This window comes from Sarcophilus harrisii, chromosome 1 (genome assembly GCF_902635505.1).
Source record: "Sarcophilus harrisii chromosome 1, mSarHar1.11, whole genome shotgun sequence".
In the NCBI taxonomy this organism is placed as follows: domain Eukaryota; kingdom Metazoa; phylum Chordata; class Mammalia; order Dasyuromorphia; family Dasyuridae; genus Sarcophilus; species Sarcophilus harrisii.
In genome coordinates this window covers 464,221,485-464,248,099 of record NC_045426.1, presented here as the reverse complement: position 1 = coordinate 464,248,099, position 26,615 = coordinate 464,221,485, and the positions used below count along the sequence as shown (strand labels likewise).

The following is a 26,615-nucleotide window of genomic DNA, read 5'->3' as shown; positions in this document are numbered from 1 at the left end:
TATCACTTGTGTTATCCCTTTTGAAGGAAACCAGGGATCCTAAGATTCAGGTGAGAAGAGAATACATAGTGGGCAATATCCATTGCAAAATCTTGGGAAGTGAAATGTCATATGTAAGGAACCTAGTAGACCAGTTTGACTGAACAGAGAGATAGATGAGGGTAGAGTATAAGAATTAGGCCTGAATTAATGCTGGCTTATGTGCCTACTTTGATATCGGTATATTCAGTTATCATTTATTTCTTTCTCTGGCCTGAGCAGAAAAGTCCTGGGATAACCTTACCCCATCCCACTTGCCCTTATTACTTAGTAACTATTTATAATTATTTCTTTTCCCCCCTAAGTGTCCCCAAAACTTTTGTAGTCGATATTAAATAAAGTGCCCTTCACATTTATAAAGATATTAAGGATATAAAGTTTAGATAATATGGCCTGTCTCTCATGGAACTTATAATCTAACAAGGAACCATGGCTTACAGTCAAATAGCCAGATTAAATTTTAATAGATAAAAATATGAACATATTTTGTAGTAAATATATCAGAGAAGTACAAGCCCCTAGTATGTGAGGTCATTTCTACTAGGTTGTAGAAGACCTCAAATGCCAGCCTTTTCACATTGATTTTTCCCTTAAAACTCAACAAGAATTTTATTAAGTGTCTACTAACTACAAGGTATTGTGCTGCTTTTAAGAGATTAGAAGAGTTCTGTGACTCTATCAACAGAAGTATAATGAATACAATAAAGAGTGTGAATGCCTTCCTGTATTGGTTAACCCACCAATGGAGTACCATATCTAATTCTAAAGGTGTTTACACTGATGAGTTAGAATTAATTTGCAGGAGGGTAACCAGGATAGTGAAGGAATTTTAAACCATGCCATGTGTGGATTGATGAAAGAAACTGGCTATGTTTAGCCTTGAGAAGATTTAAGGGGAACATGATAGTCTCCAAATTCTCTGTTACTGTGATCTCATCTTTGTGAGATAGCACTGTTGTATACCAGTGGTATGGATTGTTCCTTCCAGAGCTTCGCATTTCTTGTTCCACAGAACACTGCATTTGCTGCCTCCTTCTATATCTCCTCACATTGGAATGAATGGGCTACTCATATGTGATCCTTTGATTTTGCTACATCACCATCCAACCTACTTTTCCATTAATTTTCTTATTGAAGGTCTTCTCATATTCAATTTTTGAGCGATCATTATCTTATTGAAGAGAAATTCAACTTGCTTGACTCCAAAAAAGCACAATTAGGGCCAACCAGTTAAAAAAAAAACACACACAGAAAAATACACTTTGGCTACTGAGGCATCTGGGTAGAAAATCAAATGATAAAGAAGAAAGCCATTCTTTTTGCTTATTTGTTAATATACAAAATACCCTCCATAGTTCTGGCAAATTTTGAATGTTAGTTTATTTTGCCAAATGTGTACATATTTTAATAAACCAAAAGTAATATCAGTTCTTTTTGTTTCTTTGTTTCAGATATAGCTCTCAAAAGCATATTTCAATGAGAAGAATTTCCATTACATCTGGTTGCCATTAACTTTTTCATTGCAGGTAAATATCATTATTCATGTTGTATGTTTGTCTTAAGATTTTCTGTTTTTTTGAAGCAGGAATATTGATTTCCTTCCAACACTGATATCATTAATACCTAAAAACAAGAATACGTTATACCCCTTTTCCTCTGATATTTAAGCAGTACATCCATTCCCTTCCTTAAGCAATCTGGTTATCACTGGTAATATTCATAACATTGGCATGTAACTTTCTAGGATCTCCTTGATTTTTATAGTTGTTAACAAAACCTCAGTGTTTAAAGATAATCCTTTTCTTAAAAATGTATAAATCAACAAAGTCCTGCCACTTAACTTATGTGCATAATGCACACACAAAATAAGTGGCAGTACTTGGTTGATTTAACATATAATATAGTAAAGCATAAAGCCTCATTCTTGCCCCAAGCTTATTGAGCAGACTAAATTTATAATTGGGAAACAGTATGGTATGTCATGCTATGTGAAGCTGTGCCATGTAGTAGGAGTTCTGAGGAGGGAGACGGTGGGAACAGTTATTGAGGAAGGCTTCATAGAAGAAGTGGTACTTGAACAAGATCATAAGGGATTCAGATAGCCTGAGAGGAGAGAGAAATGCTTCGTTCCAGGTAGGATGAAATCCTTGAACAATGGCTCAACCCCACGGATAGATATCCACAGTGTGAGAGGATAAAGAGGCTGTTGTGGGGAGGGGAAACAGACACGATAAGGGAGGAGACTGATTTGTACTAGATGTGGTTATTTTCCATTCTATATTACCTTCCTGTAACTCTAACGTAGATTGTCATTTTATAATTAATGACTCCCTTCCACCTGGGCTGAGGAAACTGATCAAAAGTGGTCACCTATAGACCATAGATTCCAGGTTTCTCCAGTTCATTTGTGGGCATTTTTACTCACTCTCATACAATCAGAAGATCTTGGGTGGTGTTATTCGTATCTTTAGTAGCGTAGATGAAGAAAAAAGTAATAAATGCTCAGCTCAGACCCATTCATTTTTCTTTCTTGCGCTCAGCTGCTTGTCAGCTGACTACAGAATATTCTAATTTAATTGGCAGTTTTTCTCAAAAATTTACTGAGCTTTGCTGTAACATACTTTCATGTCATGCCCATATTTAATGTGTTATTACTTTGTATTATATTGTTTGCATTATATTGCTGTATAATTATTTGTATTAAATTATTGTCAGATGACTTTTCCTGCTTAGTAATTGTAATAACTACAGCTTAGTACCATGTCCAGCATATAGTAGGAATGTAACAAATGTTTATTGACTGATTATTAACTGATTAAACTTAGCCAACATGCAAGAAATAAGGATAATTAACAAAAATGTATGAAAGGAACAAATGGAGAAACCATGCCCATATAGTTAGGCTAAATGGAAATTCTCACTCATCAGGGTTTCAGCTGCATTGAGGACAGACAGACTAAGAATAGATTTCATAAGAAATGAACTGATGCAGAGGGAAGTAGAACAATACAATTTATGCGATAACAGCAGCACTGTAAAAATAAGCAACTTTGAAAGAGTTTAGCAGATCAATGCAATGACTAACCTTGATTCCAAAGACTTGATGATGAACCATGTTGTACAATTCTTGACAAAGAGATGATAGACTAAATGCAGAAGGAGACATTTTTTGGACATAGGTTTTTATAGCAATTTGTTTTGCTCGACTATACAAATTTGTTACAAAGGTTCTCTCTCTTCTCTCTTTCTACCCCCACAATAATACAGGCATAGAAAATATTTCTTGAATGGGAAAAAATAAAATTTAATGGGAAAAAAAATAGACTTTCTAGATTCTAACTGCAGATTAAAACAGTATAACACGAAAGAAGTAAACATTCATGGATGTGTTGTCTTATGTAAGTACTAAATTAAAAAATCATCTGATATTCATATCACATTCATAAAACCACTTGCCTCAGGCATTTCCTCCATGCTTGACTGTGGGCAAATCACTTTACTCTGAGTCTATTTTCTTATGTGTAAAATGGGGAGATTGCTGTCTATGGGATCTAACAGAGTCATTGTGATGATCATGAGATAATATATTTTAAAAGCCTTGCAAACCTTAAAGTGTCATATAAATCCCAGTATTAAAGAATAGTAGATTTAAAGCTAAAAGAAACAGACTCCCAACTTTTTATATTTTTGAGTGGCTGTCTCCTTGCCTGGATTTTTTTTTCCTCTTCACCTCCTAGTTTTATTGGGTTTGTTCAAATCTGGTTTTCCATCTTGTCACAGCTAACATTTTTTCTACAGGAAGCCTTTCTGGGTTCTCCTTAATGTTGTGCCTTCCTTGTTATTGATCATCTCCAATTTATTCTATATATATTTTATAATTGTTAGCACATTGTCTATGTATTATTCCAACAGTCTTAGGACAATTTGAAGATTTAGTAGTGTAAAGTAGCTTTAGAAAAGAAGGAATCATATTTGCATTTCTTTGTATCCTCAGTTAGCACCTAGTAGGTACTTAACATATTCTTATTTATTTGACTTGACTTTAGTGGCATTTGATTCAACCCTCTCACTTTTGCAAAGGAGGAAACTGAAACTCAGAAGTAACATGATTTGACCTGCATAAGGTTACACAAAAAGTAAACATCAGAGACACAATTTGAACCCAGGATATCTAACTTTAAGAATTAATGTTCTGGGGCATCTAGATGGCAGAATGGATAGAGCATCAGCCCTGAAATCAGGAGGACCTCAGTTCAAATCTGGCCTCAGACACTTAATACTTCCTAGCTGTGTGATTCTGGGCAAGTCACTTAACACCCATTGCCTCAGCAACAACAACAAAAGAAGAATCTGTTCTTTGCGCTGAGCCATGCTCTTTTCTTATTTATTGTTTAACATTATTATTATTACTAAGTGGACTTCTATGGATACAATCATAAAAATTAAATATTTTTTATCTTTCCATTTGATTGTGAAGCCTGATAGCAAGGATCTGTGCCTTATCTACATAGCACAATGTTCTATATATAGTCAAATACTGAAGAAGAAAGATTTGAATATACTTCTTTGGTATATTAATTTGCTCTGTCCTTCTTACCCCTCTGTTTACACTAGACACTGGATCGAATATATATAGTCTGCTTTTGAATGGACCTAAGCATTTGTAACAGTATATATTTTTGCATATTCCTAAGAGGCACAAGTGTAAAAATAATTTTAGGAGAATAAAATATTTTATAGAGGTTATAGAAACTTGATTCCCATCTATCTGTGGCATAAAAGTATGAAGTAATTAGAAAATTACTTTGATAACTTACACATATGTTTGCCCCCTTATATAGGATGGAAATAAAAACATTAGTTTGTAATCTCAAAAGGATACTATTGAGAATTCATGAGCTTTGTTTCTCCTGCTGCTTCTATTACCCTCTTTTAGTCAATTAGGCATTTAGGAAGATGTATTAACTCCTTTAAGGCTGTTAGTATACATACCACTTAGTGTTGCTTCCATAGGTGTCTAAATTACTTTCCGGTAATGCTAAGAATAAAGTCCAAAAAGAGTATATATATATATATATATATATATATATATATATATATATATATATACACATATACATGATGTATGTGCATGTATACAGCTATGTATGTATACACAAACATATAGCTGTAGGAGTATTACTTATTATTTCTATTATACAGAAAGTAGTTTAGTAAACATTAGGCCAAGAGCCTAAGTTCAAATCTTGTCTCTTCCAGTTCATGTTTGAGTCTTTGTGATTCTATTCAGGGTTTGCTTGGCAAAGAAATTTCATTTTCCAGCTTATTTTACAGATAAGGTAACTGAGACAAACATGATCGAGTGACTTGACTTGTCCAGGGTCACACAGCTAGAGTCAGAGGCTATATGTGAACTCTTCCAGACTTCAAGACCAGCACTCTATCCACTGCCCTGTCTCTCACACTTATTTGCTTATTAACTGGGGATTCTTTGCTAGGAAGGACTACTAAATAATAGTTGAGTTGAGCTCTGCTTTGGTGGAGGAAGTACTCCATGCTTTATAAATTACAGGTCCTTCATTGATTGAATGTAATTGCTAATAGGTATATTAAGTTCAAGTTTCCTATACTCTTCAAGAGGGATCTTGCTAGCTAAGTGACTCTATCTGTATAAGTTCCTAGTATCTAATTGCCCCAAGCATCTCTTTGAGGCAGTTGCAAAAAAGTCTTTCTCTATTTGTAGAGATTTTTTTTTTATTCAAAATTCCCTTCAGTGAAATCAGAAGTCTCAGAAAGACAGAGACAAAAAGAGAGAGACAGAGACAGAGACAGACACAGGGACAGAGAAAGACAAACAGAAAAAAAGAACTACACCCAATATGATTTTTATTTTTAGAAGCATTAGAGGGGGCTTTTCTGAATAAAAACTAACTTGAAGATGCCGAAGAACAAATGAACATCTTTAATGAAATTATGTTGGTTTTTTTTTTTTTTTGGGGGGGGGGGTGATGTTTTTATCCAGCTATAAAAGATGCCCACCTTTTCTGGTTTATGCATTTAAGACTCTAGCTATGTGACCCTGGACAAGTCACTCAATCATGTTTGTCTCAGTTGCCTTATCTATAAAATAAGCTGGAAAACAAAATGACACCAGTACCTTTGCCAAGAAAACCCTGTATGGAATCACAAAGACTCAGACATGACTGGAACAACAATATAAGAGACAAGATTTGAACATAATGACACATAAATATTTCTTATATTTTTATTCACCCATTATATTTAAAGGTTCTTTTTAAGCATTTTATGCAATCTTAGTCAAACTCTTAGATACAGTATTTTTCTTTTGAGAAATTCGGGGATGAATTTAATCTTTTATGCAGTATGAGCTAGTTCCCTAGGAAACATCCAAGAAAGAACAACATTTGTAGATTTTGTTTAAATGGTCCTGGGCAAAATTAAATTGTGGTTTCCCAGGGATACTTTTTTTTTCTTTTCTCTATATTTTACTTTGCTTCTTAAAGCTGGTCCTTCCTTCTCTCAGGATGTTTTAATGGCTGCCAAAGGCAGTCTGTACCCTAAGTAACTTTTCTGTGACTCATCTACCTCTCCCTTCTAGCAGCTGAGACTTTGCCTCTTTGTTTGGCAGCTGTTTGGCAGGGGAGTGATTTAAAGCTGAGCCTCCTTCAGTAGAGTCAGGTACAGGCTCCCCTGCAGTGCTCACAGTTGGCTCTGACTAGGGGAGTTCCCTGCAAGAAAGGGAAGTTGGCCATGTTAATGAGAGGCTCCTGCTGAGCCAGGCATTTCTCCATGTTTGTTTTTAGAAAAAAGGGTGAAAATTCTGGTGGGGCAGGTTTGGGGGTGAGGAACAAGAATTTTAGGGTCTTTCTTCTCTTTAGTTAAGAAAAGACGTTGGTTTTCTAGGTATCTAGCAAAATGGCAGAAAGAGGATGAATCAACCCAATGAAATTACCACAGAAAACTACTCCTCAAAGAAAAATTCATACTAAAGTACTGTTATTATCGAATAGAATGAGATTGATTGGTTAAATTTATTTACTATTTTATAAATTGCTAAATTGGCCAGTATTATTTAGCATGTTTAAAGTGTTTGGATTTTTTTTTTTAAATCTTCAAAAAGTTATTTTTAATAGGAGAGGGAGAGGGAAGAAATAACATAAGAAACCTACAGATTTTTTAAAATTTATTTTAGTTATTTCAGTCTTTTAAATAATTTCATATAAGTGATAGGGGCAAAAATGGAATGTAGGTAGTGAGAAAAGAGGCAAAGAATAGGAAAAGTGACATTCCAGCTATTTGGAATATGTGGATTTTAAGGGAGATGTCAGGCTCAACAGATGAGAGTTATGATACACTTCAATTAAGTCTTCCAAGGAGACAAGTCAGAAGAGGTAGTTAAATAACCAAGCAAAACAATTCAATGAGCAAAAAAGTGAGAAAAGTTAAAAACAAGAGATGGAAGTATAGATTTAAAGCTGATATAATGGAGATTTAAATCTTTTAAGTTGTTTTGATCAATCTGCATTTTTTGACCCTGTAAAAAATCTGTGTTCAGGCTATTATAATGTAGATTACTGGGTAAATTTATACTGATGCTAATGATAATATTTAACAGTATACCCTTCAATCTAATAATTACTAATAGAGTAGGAAAGAATTCTGGGAAATGTTTGCTCTTTTTCTGTTCTATTTTTCTGTGACTATTCTCAAGGATGCAGGTGAAACAGGAAAATTCTTGCTAGACTTCCCTTCTCATCCTTCAGAAAACTCATGAGATTAAGGGACTTTCATTGAAAGTTTATCTACTTTTATATATCTAGTTACTACTTTTGCATAGATAACTTCTAAATCTCTATGTTGCCTTCCTTTGTCCTTAAGACAGTTTGACAATTTAACTTAGCTTCATCCTTTCTCATTAATAGGTACAATTTCTCAATTATCTCTATGAATGTCAATGACAATATCTTTCTGACTTTATTATCTCTAAATATCAGATATCTTTTATTTTTCCTTTAAAGGATCCTCACTCCTTTCCCCCTAATCTCTATTCAACTGCTTAGTCATGCAGATTCTTTCTATATTGTTTCAGATTTCATATTTACTCTCCTTTCCCCAATCACTATCTCTTCCCTGGCTTAACTTAATCACATATAAAGTGGTCTTCTTGCCTTCAATTCAAGTAGCTCTCAGGGTAGTCTGTCTCAAACACAATAATTATATAAGATTCAGTCTAAAAAGCCAAATAGTTAAGGTTCTCTCTAACCTAGCTCCCATAAGCCGATTGTCTTATGAGTCATATTATTCAGCTATTGACTGCCTTTTCTGTTTCACACCATCCGTCTTAATATCCTCTGCATATATATATATTGCTCATGCCCACTTAAGTACTTGTGCGGTTTTTGTCTGTAAAGCTCAGATAACATCCATTTCTCTCTCTCTCTCTCTCTCTCTCTCTCTCTCTCTCTCTCTCTCTCTCTTTCTCTTTTTTTTTTTTTTTTTTTTTTTTTTTTTGGAAATTCTATTGCTTTAAAAAAAAGAAAAAGAAAAGAAAAAACCTGCTTTCTGATAATTCCTTTGTTTTAGATTTCCTTCCTAATCATCAATATGCTTTAAAGTAACTGGTCAGTAAAGCATTAGATTTTAGGCTAGGAAGACCTGAAATCAAACTTGGCCTCAGATACTTATTAACTGCCTCAGATACATATTAACTGGCCATCGGCAAGTTACTGAATCTGTCTGCCTCATTTTTCTCATCTGTAAAAGAGGGAGAATAATAGCACTTACCTCTCAGAGTTGTCATGAAGATCAAATGAGAAAAACCTGCTTTCTGATAGTTCTCTTGTTTTAGATTTCCTTCCTAATTATCAATATGCTTTGAAGTAACTAACTACGTGGCTCAGCCAATAAAGCAGATATTTATTGACTGACTCAGATACTTATGAACTGGCCAAAGGCAAGTTACTGAATCTGTCTGCATCAGTTTCTTCATCTGTAAAAAGCTACCTACCTCTCTGAGTTGTCATGCCGATCAAATGAGAAAATATTTGTAAAGCACTTCATAAACCTTAAAGCACCATAGAAATGCTAATTCTTAGTATGTGGCTTTTCCTATTTATTTGTGAATGGCAATTTACTTTGCCTCCCCAAATGGATTATAAGTACTTTTTAGGGCAAAAACTGTGTTGTCCTCTTTTTCATTTCCTCATTATAGAACTCTGAAATCTCACACTTTTAGGAAACGCTCTCTGAAAAAAGTGAAATTTTTTTTATCATTAAATAATTCAGGATTCTCTGTATCCTGACATATTCTATAAAAGAATGTAGTATCCTGGGAAACATAAAAATGAATGATCACATGATATAGTTAGTGACAGCACAGTTCTATGGCCTGAGCATACTTTCCCCCAAAAGAAGTAAAATTATTGTATGAACCAGGGTAACCAACCATGGAATCAAGATTTAATTGATAATATAGCATGTAAAGCCATTGTTAATGGCTTTGGTAATCCTGGTACCATATGAATAGAAAAGGACCAATCTTGACATGATTAATACATAACTTAGATCTACCATAAACATCATGTTCATGTATATCTTCTAGGAAGTTTCAGTAGCATGACCTCCGATCCTACAAGCATTTTTTATAAAATAACTCTAATATCCTATAAAAATGTGTCATTGAGGTATAGAATAAGTGAATTTACAACTGAGAAGTTATACTTAATGCAATACAGGTCTCCCAAGAGGAATAAAGAATGAAAAAAAAAAGCTAGTTACCTATAGTGATCTGATATAGTATGAATGTAAAGATTTGGGCAAGATGCCACGTAACCTGGTTTTGGACCTCTGGGAAATAGGATTGTAACAAATAAAACCATTTGTGCTGCACCAAGAGATGAATGGCATCTTTGAGGGAAAATATTAGGTGAATGAATGAATATAACCCATGAGGGAAAGGAAGCAAGTTAGTCACTCAACATTTAAGAAACATATACTAAGCACCTACTACATATGTGCAAGGCATTGTGCAAAGTGCTTAAGATGCAAAGGCAGAAATGAAAACTGTCCCTTCTCTCAAGAAGCTCATATTCTATTTTATAAATCCAACTAAAGTTGTAAACCAAAGAACTGTGTTTATGATTGTGAAGTAAGGAATGTGCAAATGGTTCCTTAGACTTTCAATAAACACCACTACCCATAAGGAAAATATCACTTTAGGCAGCAAAAACTTCTTTAGATTTGGAAGTCAGTGATGTTATTTAGAACTAGTATGGTTGTTTCAGTGAAAAGTAAAAAAGGAAGTAATATAGAATTAGGAAAGTAAAAGAAGGATGAGCAGAAATAAATAAAGTAAAAATTGGGTTGGATTATTTGTATTATGTGAAAACATAAAAAATTTTTCTCCTAAAGGTAGCTGTAAAAATATGATTTATCTTAATAGTATTTAGGAAATTATATCTGAATCTAATAAAGTTTTTCTCCAAAATATGAATTTAAAGAGTAATTCCATTATGAAAGGATTCTTCATTCATCAAATTATTCTTCTACTCTAAATATTGAACTTCCATGCTATTTTTCCAAACTAAGATCAGATTTCCTCTTTTCAAAAAAAATTGTGTTTGTATATAGTTTTTCAGGTACACATCTGTTGCTTAAAATAACATAAATGTTTGTTCCATGAAATTGAAATACCCTTTTTTGTGTATATCACATAAAACAATTACATTGTGAAATTTTGAACTGGAAACAGTGCCTTCTCCAGATTGAAAGTTGATCTAAATTTCTATCTGCTTTCAGCTAATAAGCCAAATTTTTAGGTCAGTCAGTTACAGAGGCCAATTCTAATAGTGTTTGTTTTTCTCTTGAAATTCCCTTTTTCAAGGAAAAATAATGCTTTTCTAATTTCATCTTCAGTTGCATCCACTTGTTCAAATTTTCTGGAGCCCCATTCCCAATCATCTCAAAACATATTCTAATCTAAATTCAGTGAATTTGACTTTTTTCTTTTAAATGCTTAAACTTAGAAGTTTATGTGAATTTCCCTAGAACACTCTTCTTAATGAAAGGTCACCTCTACTTTTTGTTATTGAGTCATTCCAGTCATGTTTGACTCTTTATGATCCATTTGGGGTTTTCTTGGCAGAGATTCTAGTGTGGTGTGCCATTTCCATCTCCAGTTCATTTTACCGATGTGGAAATTGAAGCATACAGGGTTAAGTGACTTGCTGGGATCACACAACTAGTAAATGTCTGAGGAAGGATTTCAACTCATGAGAATGAATCTTCCTGATTCCAAATCCAGTACTCTATCTACTAGTTACCCCCTTATCTAGGGGTATTTCTACAAAATTTCTCTTTATATCCATTATTTAGTACAACTTAAATTTGTTGTCTTGTTTTGTATGGCATTCTTGCCGTCATTCACAAGGAAAGCTCCACAGGTGGAGCTTTATTATTATTATTTTTTAATTATTTTAATTTTCACAGGTGAAATTTTGAATTTCAGTACAGTGAAACTTCATTAATTCAGTTTATACTAATTCATAATTTGTGGTTATTTGGCCATAAAGTCAAAAGTGTATCCTTTATATGTATATGTATGTGTGATGTTACTAGGAGTTAGAGATGGGAGATAAACAATGAGTCTTATTAAGAAAGCAGAAATACTCTGAGTGAAGGCCAGCAGTCTCTTCAAACACCACTTTATTCTGTAATGAATTCTCATTGTTAATTAAGCACTTAAAAGAATATCTAAAGACATCAAACTTTCCCCAATCCTGTTACTAATGTGTTTATGCATATTTTTCCCAGTCATATTGACCTTTCCTCTTTGTCCCTTTTCCTGACATTCCCATTTTAACCCTCCAATTAGGCTAAATTATCAGAGTTTTTGTGTTCTCTTATTAATGTGAATCTTTTCAAGAAGCAGCAGTCAGAGTGCACTAGAGAATTCCTGAGCCACTGTTGAGGTAATTTAAAATGGCATTCAATTTCTAAGTAATCCAGTTTTTATTCAGTCAAGGATAGTCAAGCCCCTATTTCTTGCTGTAGGACATACACATAAATTTTCCAAGAGTTATCTTTACCACAGTATTGCTATAAAGAGTGTCAGCATCATTATTGAGCCTCATGGAGTGGTCTCTATTAAAACAGAGTTGGCAATTAAGTCATTATCTCAGCTTTCCCGTCATCTTACTGCGTCATGTGCTTAACTCCACTAGAAATATTTTTTAATGTAGCACTTGAGCATTATGTTTCAAGAATCATTTGCTTCCTTCTCTATTATTTCCTAAGATTTACTTTTAGTTTAATATCACATACATTAATTTTTAAGAAAAATTCAGTATTTCCTTCAGGTAATAGTCTCTCCTGAGGAACTGGTGATTCTTTGACCAGATAAATTATACATTTTTAACCAGTTTCTTCTGTGTTCCCTTTGGAGCATTGTGAGCTATGCCATATTCCTACCAAGCAACTGATTTCAAGATAAGCAGTTTCTCTTTTTTTATTATTATTATTAAAGCTTTTTTATTTTCAAAACATATGCATGGATAATTTTTCAACATTGCCCCTTGCAAAACATTGTGTTCCAGTTTTCCCTCACTTTCCCCCACTCTTTCCCCTAGATTGCAAGTAATCCAACATATGTTAAACATGATAAAATATGTTAGATCCAATATATGCATACATATTTATGTAATTATCTTGTTGCACAAGAAAAATCAGATCAAAAAGAAAAAAAAAATGAGAAAGTAAATAAAATGCAAGCAAACAACAACAAAAAGAGTGAAAATGCTATATCGTGGTCCACAATCAGTTCCTATAGACCTCGCTCTTTGGGTGTATGTGGCTCTCTTCATCACAAGATCATTGGAACCAGTCTGAATCATCTCATTGTTGAAAAGAGCCACGTCCATCAGAATTGATCATTATAGAATCTTGTTGTTGTTGCCCTGTATAATGATCTCCTACTTCTGCTCATTTCACTTAGCATCAGTTCATGTAAGTTTCTCCAGACCTATCTGAAACCACCCTAGCAGTTTATTTCTAAAGGAGATTGGGGCCATATTTTTCCATCCCCTTTTCTATTTCTCTATATAGTTCCTGATCCTGGAAAACTAAGTGACTTACTAATATGGAATTTTGACTGCTTCTATTTGATACCAACCAAAGATCCCTTTGCCCTACCATGTACAAATCCTTAGATACAAGGACAATATTTTTCAAATGTTTATATTGAGTGATAAATCTAAATTCTGTGATATGTCAGGAGAAAGCTGATTAACTTGCAGGTCAGTCATTCTGGGAAGAATTATCACTGACAACTTGTTTCTAAACAAGGAAGCAGTTCTATAGATATTTACTATAAAAAATTATTCTCAGGCCTGAAAGAGTTTTCCACTTACTAAAGTTCAAGAATATTCACAGTGGCTCATTTCTAATTGAAATAAAATGATGTGTAAAAATAAAAATATATTGCCAAGTATTTTAGAGCTCTGGATGAAAAATCGATGTGTATCATAGTGTTATTATGCACATCATATATTATGTCTCATGTTGATAGATTTATTTTCAAGGCTATTGAATAGTTCCTAGTTTTGAAGTTCTGACAAGGACTCTTGTACTTCTTAAATTAATAAGTTTCCACTTTAATAGTAATTATCCTAATACATAAGTAGGAAAACTGTAAAATCTTGTGATGTTCCACAGAGGAGACATATTTCTGTCTTAAATGGTTGTGCAATATTATTGTATTATTTGAAAGAGCTTCCATGTTTTATTTCATGGTAGGTTTTGATAATAGGTGAAACACTTCTAAATTATATTTGCCTTTATTTATGCAAATTTTATCAAAATATATCTCTGTTTTGTTTGTTTTTAAAGTAATAGTAACATCATTAAAGTACAATTTTTTTTTAGATTTTTTAGATTCTTTGGGAGGTTTGGATATTCAGCAAACATTTGTTAGGAACATGATATGTACAACAGATTGTGTTGGATACTGGAATATAATGTCCAGGCTAGCTAGCTCCCTGGGGGGCCTCAGGGTCAGCCAGAGTCAGGATCAATCAAAGTTCTTGGTCTTTAGAGAAAGTGAAGGAGGCAGGCAAGCTGCCATGCAGCTTGCCAAAGATGTATCCTGGATTCTGGAGTCCAGAGTCTCCAGCCTCTCTCCTCCTCATCCTGTAGCACAATGCCTCTGACCTCTCTCCTTCAGCTCTCCAGTCCTTGCCTACCATTACCTCACCACCAAACATTCAGCAAGCACCAATGGTGAGGAGAGCTATCACATCACCATCTCATCTAAATATATATATAGAGAGAGCCATTATCTCACATCGAATGGGTAATTAGCCATAAGTGCTCTGTTGTCTGATTCAATCACACCTTTTCAGAGTTTCAGGCCTCTACTCTGGAGGAGATACCAAATACTGTCCCTGCTATCACAGAGGTGACAGATTTTTAAAAAAAAATATATCTCTAATAGTAAAGACCCAGCTATAAAGGCATATGCTCACAAAATGAGAAATTTGATCACTTGCTTTACAAATTAATTTTTCTTTACAAAATCATATGCTTTGGGATTCCTTTAAGAAAGACCACTTAAATTATATTTAAGAACTATAGTAGTAAAAGGTACACAGGTCTGGAAGTCAAAATAGCTGGATTTCAAATGAGTCTTTGCCCACTATTAACTAGCTTTATAATCTTGGATAAGTTACTTAGTGTTAGTTACAAATTGAAGAATTTGGATTAGAAGTTCCCCTAGGTCTTTTTAATTTTATATTTTGTGAGTATAATTGTTTGTTTATGCTGATATGCTCTCCTGGAAAAAAAATACAAGATGCACTTTTAAGTTTAATCTGTTTTAACATTTTCTCCATCACTTTCTTGAGTCCATCTAAACAATCATCAAAACAGCAAATCCAGCCCTGATTTATACATTGCATGAACCAATTTCCAAAGTGTAAATATTCATAAGAAAATGTAAGTTAGCTCTCTACTTCATGCTGGCTCCAGCATACCTCTGCTAGTAGCAAAGATTCCAAGTTGGGTACTGGAGGAAGAAATCACAATTAAAATTAAAAATTAATATCAAAATTTAAAAAATCAAAAAAAAAAATTAAAAAACAAAACAAAACAAAAAATGTGGAATGGTATAGTGGGTAGAGTTGCTGGACTTAGAATTGAGAAGACCTGAGTTCAAATCCTATCTCAAAGGCTTCCAAGCTAGATGATTCACTTAAACTTTATATGCTTCAGCTTCCTCACCTGTAAAGATATGACTTGGATTCAGTGACCTCTAAGGTGTGATCTAACTCTTAAGTCTAGGATCCTGTGAATTCCAGTGTAGATTCTGAAAGAGTCTAGTTCCCAAAAATAGTGCCTTTGAAAGCATTACCTACAGAAACCAAGTTAGAAATGCAGATGAGCATCTCTGAAGATAATAATTAAAGATATGCTTTTAATTGAAATTGTATATTTTCATAATCATATTTGTTGTATGTAAATTAGAGGCAGAGTGGATAGCATGGATAGAGAGAAACCTGGAGGTAGGAAGATGCAAGTTCAAGTCTACTAGTTGTGTGACCCAAGCAAGCCATCTAAATTTTCATCTTGAGCCAAGGAAATTCTGAAGGACTATATCATCTGTACTTTTTAGAACCTCATTTCCTTCAAAATTGTTCAAGCATTACCTTCTCAACTCCTAGTACTCTCCAAATTACCTTATATGTTGAATATACTTTTATTTTTAGATTTGTCTATAAATATGCATATATGTATGTATGTCAACACACTGTGGATTATTTCCCTTAATAAAATATATAAGCACCTGAAGGCCAGGGTCTTTTGCATTTTTTTTTTCTCTTTCTTCTGCCCCTAGAACAATGCCATTTTTTGTATGTGCTTAATAAATTCTTGATGATTAATTAGTTTCAAAGTAGGTCGAGATCTATACTGATCAAGTCACTTTCTTTATCTAGATTTCCCTATGCTAATGAAATCAAAGGCATGCACATGTGAATCATATGATATTTTTGTCAATGCTAGTGAACTCTCCAGGAAAAGAAATGCAAGACATCCAATTCAGATGCCTTTTAATTTGTCAGAATTATAACTATTACAGCCAATTTTGAAGGAATAGTAAGAACATTGGGAGTTCATTATCAGAACCAGGCTTTTTTGTGTCTGCCACATAGTACAACCTCCTCATCCAGCTCTTGGCTAATTGATTGATTTAATAATTGCCCAATAGCAGCAGCATCAAGATTAAAAAGAAAGATCCTTTTCCCTGGTAATCCACAAATTATATTGAGAAGTAAGAACATAAACAGACATTTCCACATAGAATTCTCTACCCTGTGAACTTAACCTTCCATTGGGTACAGAATTCTATTCTCTTTTACTGCAACAAGATTTCTATTTTATTTTCACTTTCTTTTTGGCAGACATGAGTAGCTTGTCAAAATGAAATGATTTGTGTATGTGGGTAGTTACTTTTTATGGATTGCTATGAATAAGAATATTTTTTAACAAACCAAATTATATTTTCTCACTTTCTAAACTTCAGAGAGGTTTATGGCACAGTATTGATTGAGTACACTAGAATTTTTTATGGAGGTTACTAGAAAACTGAACAACAATTCAAAATTATGCCTTCATCCTTGATGCAGTGATGTCCTTGGAGTGGAAAAGAAGGGCGAAGGAGTTATGAGTGCTATAGCAAGGTGAAATAATATTTTCTCCAAAAGCCATCAAGATCTTTTTTTTTCCTCCTTTAGCATCCCTTTTTTTTTAATCAGAGGGCTTACAAGGTGGTGCCAGTGTGCATCAACTTTGTTCCCTTATAAATCTCATCCCTTATAAATTTGTGACATTTTATCTTGTTAGAGGAGTTTTAAATTCTCATGTATATAAATATTACCTTTGACAAGATAAGAGAGCAGGTCTTGAATATTCTTTTGGTTACTGGTGAAAAGTCTGCAGTAAAATTTTCAAGTTTTAAAGATGGCAATCAGATGAGCTTACTATGGACAAGGGGCAGATAGAAATTAAAATTATTTATTTATTGCAACTGATATCTTTTCCTTTAAGTTAAAAAAGGAGTCTTCCTTCCTAATAATAAAACATCTGATGTTCCTATATGCAGTATGCCAGGGCATCAGAAATTCTGAGATCAGGATTGTAGATAATTTCTTTTTTTTGGCAAACTTGCTATCTTTGAAATAAAGTCCTTCCATTCTGATAAAAGGCATATCACAAACTCCTATTATCCAGACATTGTGATCTACAGCATAAATCTATTTTTAGAATATTGTTGCTTGAAATGAATTATATTCTATAGTTTGAACATTTAAACATTATCTGAGGAGGCCTTTATTTAGTTAGGAAATGATTTCCATTTTAGTGCCTTAGTTTGACAACTGTTATTTTTCTTTTAGAAAGGCAACAAATAGTATCAGAATAGAAAACTATTCATTTTTGTTATTATGAATGCTCGTTTTCCTTTTTTAAACTCTTGTTAATGCTCAGATGAAAGTTCTTCGTTGTGAGATTTTTTTTTTCTGCTGCAACAATTTGTATTAATCTCACATAAGATAATAGAATTAAAATTGGAAGGAACTTTGGAGGAAATCTATTCCAGCTCCCCTCTCCCTGACCATTTTACAGATGAGATAAATGAGTTTCAGAAAACTTAAATAATTTATACTCAGAGAGTAGGTAATAGAGCTAGGATTCAAATCAAGGCCCTCTAACTATAAATCTCTTGTTCATTCCAGTCTACCACACTGCCTTTGATATAAAAATCCTTATCTTCTGTGATAACTGGAACCAAAATTAAAATTAACAAAGGAGAAACTTTGTTCATTTGAGGATTTTATTTATATATATATATATATATATATATATATATATATATATATATATATAATAGGAAACTTAAGTTTTAGAATTCTAATAGACAAAGTATACTAAGCTATTAATACACACGGGTGTTCTTTAGTTCTTATGGGCATTGTAGAAAATTCTTATTATTATTAGAATAAAGAAAAATGTACCTAACTCTTATAAACTGGTTAATCCTCCAAAGAGCATCAACATTATGGTAACAAAGAACTTTAAGACAATTGGATGAAGTTCTTCCAAGAAAAATATTTTGCCATAATTACTGTAAATTATGGATGCTACTTGAATAAAAGCAATCTCTAGCAAGCATAATTACCAATTACTAGAAAGCCTTTAGATTATGAATTATTTCAGATTTTCATATTAATATAGGGAACTTCTTACATTTTTTAGATATTTATAAACTATTTTATTTGAGAAGTAGCTTAGGTAGAATGAGAACTAATTAGTTAAGACCCACAATCAAATTTGACTCATATTTGTTCTTTGTGTGAACATTTCTGAGTTCCAGTATTCTCATCTGGCAAATGGATATAAAATAATTGTACTATTCCCTTCATAGCATTGTTTTGGGTAAAGGACTCTATTAAAGAGCTGGTACAGTAGATAAGAGTCAGAATAGAGTGAAAAAGGTTTGAGTTCAAATTTATTTCTTAGGTTTATTTCTTGGCAACAGACCCCACTTGGCCTATTATAATAAAAATAAAACCTAAGTCATCATCACATTTTTTAGAATGTTCCATTGAGAATCTTAAGAGTCTTATTTTGTCACAGAGGAAGATTAACTTGTTTGTTTTCCCACAAGACTCATTACGATATGAAGTCTAATTTAAAATGAAATAATTAGCTTTCCTGAAATATCTGTCACAGTCTAAATGTTGCTAGTGAGCAGACAAGAATTGTTGGTTTTAAAGATTTTACTGATGAGTCTTAGCATTCTTAGGTCCTTACCTAAGACTGTTTATGTCGATTTGACTGATGAGTCTTAGCATTCTTAGATCTTTACCTAAGACTGTTTATGAATGCTATACTTCCAGCACACCACATAGTCCCCTAACAGGTTGGAAAGTTAATGAAGCTTTAAAAAAAATGTACCTTCTTATAATATAACAAGGGAAGTAATTCTCATACCTCCAGACATAACTGTTGCTTAAAATGACAAGAAAAAAAACATATACTTGACCTTTTCCTTTTAAAATTCTTAAAGGAAACCCATTCATATCCTTCATTTATTGCATCATAATAGCATAGATTTAGCTGAAGAGTTTTTAATATTTTCCCAAAAGACTCTCATTGGCTTCTCAATGCAGTGAACTTCTTGGGGTGTCATCTGTTAAGTGAGGGGTTTGTACTAGATAACTTAGGATCCCTTCCATTGATAATCTACCTAATGTTCCCTCTTTTTACTGATGAAGAACTTGAGACTTTAGAAATTCTGTGACTTGACTATCAATCAATTAGTCAATCAAAAATTAATCAGTAAATCTTTATTAAGCACTTACTCTATTCCAACCATTGAGCTAAGATCTGGCTATAAAAAGACCAAAGCAAAACAGTCCCTGATGACAAAGATATTTAGAGGGTATGTATATATATCTGTATCTGTGTATGTGCATGTGTATATAAAACACTTATGTTATATTTTATACATGTTTATAGATGATATTTGTTTACATACAATATTTGTATTTATTGTGTTATATAAATGTATTTGTGTGTATGTATATATGCATACACATATATTTTATAAGTAGCCTCATGGGATCAAGAAAGGTTTCATGTAAAATTTTTCATTTAAGCTGGATCTTAAAGGTCACCCAGGGATTCCAGGAGGCAGATGTAAGAAGAGAGCGCATTTCAGGTAAAGAGGACAGCCCCTAAGTAAAGACAGCAAGATGAAAGCTGGATTGTCTAAGTAAGATTTAAATCCAGGTTCTCTGCTCCAAATTAAGTGCTCTTTCCACTTCATCGTGCTAGATCCTCCCCAGTCTTGAAGTTTTTGTAGACACTTCCAATTCACTTAAGCTTATCCATGTAGATATTATTTCATTTTTAAAATCTTAAGTGCCTGTTTTTTTACAAAGCATAGTCAATTTCACTGGCTTTGTTGAAGATTGTTCATTAGAGTCTCTCCACTCCAAGTTTTGTCTCATTTTTTCAGCCAAGGATTTCAGATTGGCACATTATATTCTCATCTAGTGTAACTCTTCAAATGGAATTAAGGTAGAATCTGTGGATGGGTTTCTTTAGCACCATATCATTGCTAAAACAGACAAAGCATATGAATGTGATGATAGGGGAGGAAAATAAGAATGAGTCCCAGAGAACCCAGAGAACTTGAGAACATAAATACATAACTGTCTAGTTATTCTTTGAGACAAAAGCTGCTACCATCCCAAAATAACATTTGAAAATCATCTGTAATAATGCACAGTATTCTTATGTAATAAATGTTGAGTTGAATGGGAAGATACTGTAAAGCCAAAATCTTACCTGGAGCATTTTTTTTTAACCTATTGCCTGGTCATTGGGTTACCTGGAATGTGTGAAAGGATTTCACTCATTAATTCAGTCTGTAACCATGGAAACACACTTACTAGTTTAGAAACCCTTCAGGCTACTTCTAAGAACATGAACTCTGTACCAGTATACAAAACAAAAATCCAAGACTCAAAATCTCAATAACTTTTAAATGGTTAAAGCAATTGTGAGAAAACAGAAATATAAAGGTTGGGGATATGAGGAAACTTCATTTACAGAAGCATGAGGCAGATAAGTTGGCTCTTATGAACCGACACCAGATTTCCATCAACTTTTGTTCTGATAATAAATTGCCTTTGACATAAAATTAGTTCTCTTAGGAATATGTTTTTATTTGAGGATATTTCATTCTTCATATGTACTTTATTTTTTCTTTAAAAATTATATTGCATGTGGCAATCTGCATAATTGTGCCCGTCCTGTACCATTTTTAAAAAAAATACTCAGAATAGGCAGCAATTTTTTCTTTCTTGCCTAGTACCCCCTCTCCCAAAGAAAATGGAACTTGATATATATTGTGCATCAAATATTCTCACCTTATTGACTTCTAGTTGTCTGACTTTCCTCTTAATACATTAATTACCTCTAAATTCAACAGGGCTCTAATTATAAACTTTGCATGTCTTCTCTTTTTTAAATAACTATATTTCTTTTCTTGTTCTACTACGCAGTTAATGGCACAATTGATAGAGTGCTGGGCCTAGAGTCAGGAAGAAATGAATTCAAATCCAGCCTCAGACACTTGCTAGCTGTGTGATCCTGAGCAAGTCACTTAGCCTCTATTTATCTTCTTAACGTGTTTTTAAAAAATGATAATAATAGCACTTGTTTTGCAGGGTTCTTGTGAAGATGAAATGAAATCATATTTGTAGAGAAAAAAAAAAGCTTCACACATTGCCCAACACATAATGGTCCCTATATAAATGTTTCTTTCCTACAACTGCCTTTTATATTTGCATAAATCTACATTTTCTCCCCTTCTGTTAGCTTATTCTTTCATGATGTCTCATTCAACTAGAACAGGTTGCCAATCCCATTGGTTTAAATTATTTAATTATATATATATGTGTGTGTGTGTGTGTGTGTGTGTGTGTGTATATATATAATTAATTTTTATTATTTTAAATTATTATACCTTTCCTATTCTCCATGATATCATTAAAATCTTTCATAGTGGTTCCATAATCCTATTTATAATCTTGGAGATGTTGTTCATCCTAGCTACATAACTCATGTTACTTAAGTAGAACCAAGAGATCTGAGATTTTAAAGCTGGATGAAAATACCTCATTTCTTGAATGAGGAATCTAAGGTTTAGAGAAGTAACTAGCTAATAATTAGCAGAGAAGAAACTCAAATCAGATCTTCAGACTGTACGTCCAAGGATCTTCCTATTATATAATACCACCTTACAACATCTTCTCATCTACCTCATTTTTCCTCTCTGTTGTTGATTTTTAAGTTTTATTGCCCTTTACCAAAAGTTATTATTTTAAAGTCCTGTACCTTCTTTGGTCTTCCTTTTTCCCACAGCAGCTTAACATTTTTAAGCCCCTTTTTTTCTGTCTTGAGAGAATTTTGCAAGACTCTCTTATGTTGAGCTTTAATTTTCTTAACATTATTCTTATGGAGTCCTGTCATTCTTATGTATTGCTCCTTTTACCCTCCCCTACTTTAATTAATCACTCACTTAATCAACAACCATGTATTTATTGTGACTATGTACTCTGTACAGTCCTAGTAATAACGGAGTCAAAAAATTAAACTGTTCCTGCTCTTAGAAAGATTATATTATATTTGGTTGCATATTTTGAACCTATCCATTTTTAAAATCAGTGCTCATTGAAGAACTTCTTATGTGGCCTCAATGGAATCTTGAGATATTGCCCCATTTCTTCTTTTTTTCTCTGAATTTGCTTATTTTTTATGTTTTTGTTGATTTTTTTTTTATATCATTGTAGTTTCCCTCAATATATCTCCTCCTATCGCTGCTAGAGAGCCATTCCATATTACAAAAAGAAAAGGAGAGAGAAAAAAAAAAACATAAAATTGACCAATACATAAAAATTTCTGAAAATATGTATAGTATTTGTAAAGTTTCGATCTGTACAAAGAAGTAGAGGTAGAGTAGAAGTATCTCCCCATATCTCTTTTTTCAGGCTGTGCTTGAATTTACATTTCACATTCATTTTTGATTTCTTTTGTGTGGTTGTTCATTATGTTTACATTGTTGTAGTCATTTATATTGAGTTCTTGGCTCTCCTTACTTCATCCTACATCAGGTCATGTGGAGCTTTTCATACTCCTCTGTATGCATCCCATTTGTCTTTTCTCACAGCACAATACTATCCACTGCATTTGTATACTATATTTTTTTAACTGCTAACCCCATTTGTACCCCTATCAAAGAACATCTTTTTTTTCAATCTTTGATATTATAAAATGTACTGCCATAGTTATTTTGTTTATATAAACCAAATATATATATATTTTAGTGATAGAATTTCTGTTAGTTTAGTCATTTTATTTGCATAATTTCAAAATGGTGGTTCTGATTCACAACTCCACCAGCAGTGATGGCCTGTCTTCTCACAATCCCTCCAATATTAACCATCCCCATCTTTTCTTATCTTTGGTAATTTTTAAAGTGTGAAGTAAAACCTCAGGACTGTTGTGATTTACATTTTTCTTATTTCTAATATGGAGCCTTCTTTCTTTCTAATCAAAATTACTTTGGCAATGTAGTCAAAATGTTATCTTGAAAGTTACTCTTCCTTCTTGAGCCACTTTCCCTTTTAGAGTTTCAGGCTATGAGATTATGCATGTATTCTTTCTGAACTTTTTGGAGTTTATTTCCCTAAAGTCTTAGATGCATATTATACATCATGTTCAGCATTCCTGCTATGGCTGTCATGAATTTAATTGTTCATGCACCTGGATGTTTTATTTGTTATTAATAGAAGTCTATGAATCTCATTTTAAAATATATTAATTGTCTCTGAACTTGCTGCCAGAATTTGTTGTTATTGCCAGATGGCAATGAAATACCTAAATGTCATTTTTAACCTTTTCATCAATTGGTATGTTCTTTCAGATTCAAAACTGGATCTTTGTTTACTTGTCCAATAAATCAGACTTATAACTCTAAATTAACCATAGTCTACATTAGAGTCATCTTTATTCAGGTTTAGATAAAATGACTTTTCAAAGCTAACATTTTACATATTTCAAGAATTAAAAGCTCTATGTGATTATATCCTATAATATAATAAAGTCATGTTTAATTTAAAGCACTTTAGTAGGGAACCAATAGAGTTAAGGAAAGAGAATCATCTTCTGTTTCCCCTCTTATTTCTTACTTGAATTTCCTCCCAGTCTCCCCAAGAGCTGGTTCTGGTGCAACTGTGGCTTCCAGCTTGTCTTGACATGGTTTGTATACAGTATTGTGGTTCAATTAAAAGACCACTATATTTAGAGTCACAGGACCTGAGTTCCAATTCTACCTTTGGCATTTGCAAATTTAAATCTCCATGATTTTAATATCACTGGGCCTCTAGTCTTGATTGCTTGAAATGGGATGCATCCTGTTTGAATGGAAAATATCCTGAACTCATTCAAAGCCTGAGTCTAAGTTGTGACATTTGTTTAAGAAGGTAATAGAAATACCATTAATTCTAAGTATACTCGGTGATGTAAATTCAAATTTCAGTGATCTTTGGCAACTGACTCACCCCTAGAATCCTAAGTTTGTCATTTATTTATGCAAAAAGGAGTTGGATAGATGAGTTCTCCTATCACAATTCGATTATGAGCTTTTTGAATGTAGGGACTGTTTTTTGCCTTTTTTTTTTTTTTGGCAGAGGCAATTGGGGTTAAGTAACTTGCCCAGGGTCACACAGCTGGGAAGTGTTAGATGTCTGAGGGCAGATTTGAACTCGGGTCCTCCTGACTTCAGAGCTGGGCCACCTAGCTGCCCCTCCCCATTTTTAAAAAATATCCCCAGCATTTATCACAGTGCCTGGACATAGTAAGTGCTTAATAAATGCTTATTAACTGTCTTTTCAGCTCTAAATTTATGATCCTAAATCCATTAATACTTATAAGGCCCATTTCCTCATCTATAAAATGGTGATAATAGTATTATCTACTTCAGGTAGTTATAAAGAATGATTCATATATTAATCACTATGAAGACAAGAGACTTTAGAGATCATTTAATCCAACCCCTTCATTCTACAGATCAGGAATTAAGCCCTGAAGAAATTTTTAAAATTTATATATATAATCACAGATAAGATGTTTTGTAACCATGACATGTTTATGTTAATATGAATCTTTTTTTGTTAGTATAATTTTTAAGTTATCACCACTTTTTACATAATTAAGCATTTTGTAAAATTAATATTATTTAGCTCTAATTTTGACTTCTGGATGTTTGTAAATTAACATAAATAGTATATATTTTAAAGTTTAATTAATTAGTGTACTACAACATAGTTGTTATGCTAATGAAATTATTTTTGCAGGGATTTCTATATAATTAATCATATTATTTGCAGAAATAAACTAGTTTCACTTGAATTCAAAAGATAATTCTTTTTTTTTCCTCCCACAATTTCAATAATTAAATATATTCTGAGATTTTTCAACTATTTGCCAGGAAACTTATATTTTGTCATTGCAAGACCAAGCAAAAGTGAAACAGAGAAATTGTTGTTTTCAATTGAGGGATAGACAAACTTTGTAGTGTGGAGAAGAGAAGCATCAGACTTATAGTTGGAGGATTAGAATTGGAATCTTATTACTTATATGATCTCGAGTAAATCATTTACCCTCTGAGTTTCCTTTTCTTCTTTTTTAAGATGAAAAGGTTGGTCCAAGTGATCACTAAGTTTTCTTTTAACCTTAAGTCTATGTCGTCTTGTCCCTTGTTTTCTATATAGATTTTGTGATTGACATGTCAAAGCAAAAAGATCTTTGTCTAAGTTTTTGTCTTTTCCTGCTTTTAGATGAAGAATTAAATGAGTTACCATTTAAAAAGCAAAGTCAGATTTAAGCTGAATTTTCTCATGCTGCCAATTAGAATATATAACAATAATCAGATAAGGTACAATAATGCAAACTTTTAGTCTTATTCTTCAATATCTCTGGGTAGCAATTCCCATAAAAATGCCACTCATTCTACTACTGTGAGTATGTGGTTCACCTTAGGCAAAACTAGAAATATGAGATGAAATTCTTTTTTTTTTTAATTTCAGTAATATTTTATTTCCAAATACATGCAAAGATAATTTTCAACATTCGCCTTTGCCAAAGCTTATATTCCCAATTTTTCTCCCTTTCTCCCCCCACTTCCCAAGTTAGCAAGCAATCCAATATAGGTTAAACACATATAATTCTTCTAAACATATTTCCATATTCATCATACTGAGCAAAAAATAAAATCAGATTACAAGGGAAAAACATATCAAACAAACAAACAACAACAACAACAACAAAATACAGTACTTTGATCTACATTCACTCTTCATAGTTCTATGTGGATGTTTATGGCACTTTCCATCATATGTATATTGGAATTGCCTTGAATCACTCATTGTTGGAAAGAGCCAAGTCCATCACAGTTGGTCATCACATAATCTTGTTACTGAGTACAATGTTCTGCTCATTTCATTAAACTTCAGTTCATGTAAGTCTTTCTAGGCTTTTCTGAAATCATTCTGCTCATCATTTCTTATAGAATAATAATATTACATAACATTCATATATTTTTAACTCATTTGGTCATTCCCCAACTGATGGGCATCTGCTCAGTTTCTAGTTTCTTGCCACTACAAAAAGGGCTACTACAATCATTTTCACACATGTGAGTCCTTTCTCCTCTTTTAAAATCTCTTTGGGATATAGACTCATTAGAGATACTGCTGCATCAAAGTGTATGTACAGTTCTATAACCTTTGGGACATAGTTTCAAATTTATGAAACCAAATTCTTAAGTTACAGGTTTCTCCATGTTTCTTATCTTTGTTGAGCAAAGTTATATTGGGTAAAACTAGTTCTCAAAGTGAATGAAAGTTTGATAACATTCAGTGGCAAAAGTCATA

The 26,615-nt window shown here is 33.0% G+C and overlaps 1 protein-coding gene across 5 annotated transcripts in view; it reads left to right on the top strand.

The window, feature by feature from the left end:
- FAM110B (family with sequence similarity 110 member B) overlaps positions 1–26,615 on the top strand; it is a 209,306-nt gene that overhangs the window by 119,610 nt on the left and 63,081 nt on the right. For all 5 annotated transcript variants that reach the window (XM_023496003.2, XM_023496002.2, XM_023496001.2 and 2 more), the window contains one exon: positions 1,491–1,565. The gene's annotated coding sequence lies outside the window, so the exon portion shown is untranslated. The remainder of the gene's footprint in view (positions 1–1,490; positions 1,566–26,615) is intronic.